This window comes from Arachis stenosperma, chromosome 3, assembly GCF_014773155.1.
Source record: "Arachis stenosperma cultivar V10309 chromosome 3, arast.V10309.gnm1.PFL2, whole genome shotgun sequence".
Taxonomy (NCBI): domain Eukaryota; kingdom Viridiplantae; phylum Streptophyta; class Magnoliopsida; order Fabales; family Fabaceae; genus Arachis; species Arachis stenosperma.
In genome coordinates this window covers 128617978-128619322 of record NC_080379.1, presented here as the reverse complement: position 1 = coordinate 128619322, position 1345 = coordinate 128617978, and the positions used below count along the sequence as shown (strand labels likewise).

Below are 1345 nucleotides of genomic sequence, written 5' to 3'. Positions count from 1 at the left end.
TTAACTTTTCAAATTTGATTTTCAAATCTTTTTCAATTAACTAACAAACTTTTTGTTTGTTTCTTATCTTTTTCAAAACCAACTAACTACTTTTCCCTCTCTAATTTTCGAAAATCACTTCCCTCTTTTTCAAAATTTTCTTAATTAATTAATTGTTTTGAATTTTAACTTTAATTTTATCTCCCCTTTAATTTTCGAAAATCATTTAACTCCTTTTCAAAATTTATTTTTGAAAATTTCTCCCTCTCTCATCTTATTCTATTTATTTATTCATTTACTAACACCTCTCTTCACCTCTCTTCATCTCAAATCACTGCCTCTATCCTCACCCTTGTGTTTGGATTATTCATTCTTCTTCACTCTTATCCCCTTTCTTCTTCTACTAACAATAAGGAACCTCTTTACTGTGACATAGAGGATTCCTCTTCTTTTTTTGTTCTCTTCTCTTTCATATGAGCAGGAACAAGAAAAAAGGCATTCTTGTTGAAGTTGATCCAGAACCTAAAAGGACTTTGAAGAGGAAACTAAGAGAAGCTAAATTACAACAATCCAGAGACAACCTTGCTGAAATTTTCGAATAAGAAAAGGAGATGGCAGCCGAACCCAACAACAATAATGCAAGGAGGATGCTTGGTGATTATACTACACCTACTTCCAAGTTTGATGGAAGAAGCATCTCAATCCCTGCCATTGGAGCAAACAATTTTGAGCTAAAACCTCAACTAGTTGCTCTAATGCAACAAAACTGGAAGTTTCATGGACTTCCATCAGAAGATCCCTACCAGTTCTTAACTGAGTTCTTGCAGATCTGTGAGACTGTTAAGACTAATGGAGTAGATCCTGAAGTCTACATGCTCATGCTTTTCCCTTTTGCTGTAAGAGACAGAGCTAGAACATGGTTGGACTCACAACCTAAGGATAGCCTGGACTCTTGGGATAAGCTGGTCACGGCCTTCTTGGTTAAGTTCTTTCCTCCTCAAAAGCTGAGCAAGCTTAGAGTGTATGTTCAGACCTTCAAACAAAAAGATGGTGTATCCCTCTATGAAGCTTGGGAAAGATACAAGTAGATGACCAAAAGATGTCCTTCTAACATGTTTTCAGAATGGACCATGATAGATATATTCTATTATGGTCTATCTGAGTTCTCTAAGATGTCACTGGACCATTCTGCAGGTGGATCCATTCACCTAAAGAAAACGCCTGCAGAGGCTCAAGAACTTATTGACATGGTTGCAAATAACCAGTTCATGTACACTTCTGAGAGGAATTCCGTGAATAATGGGACGCCTCAGAGGAAGGGAGTTCTTGAAATTGATGCTCTGAATGCCATATTGGCTCGGAACAA

The 1345-nt window shown here is 36.9% G+C and overlaps 1 non-coding gene across 1 annotated transcript; it reads right to left on the bottom strand.

Moving 5' to 3' along the window:
• Nucleotides 1-989: 989 nt before the first annotated feature.
• Nucleotides 990-1093, bottom strand: LOC130972261 (small nucleolar RNA R71). The gene has a single exon (XR_009083451.1). It is a non-coding gene; the product is annotated as a small nucleolar RNA R71 (small nucleolar RNA).
• Nucleotides 1094-1345: the final 252 nt, after the last annotated feature.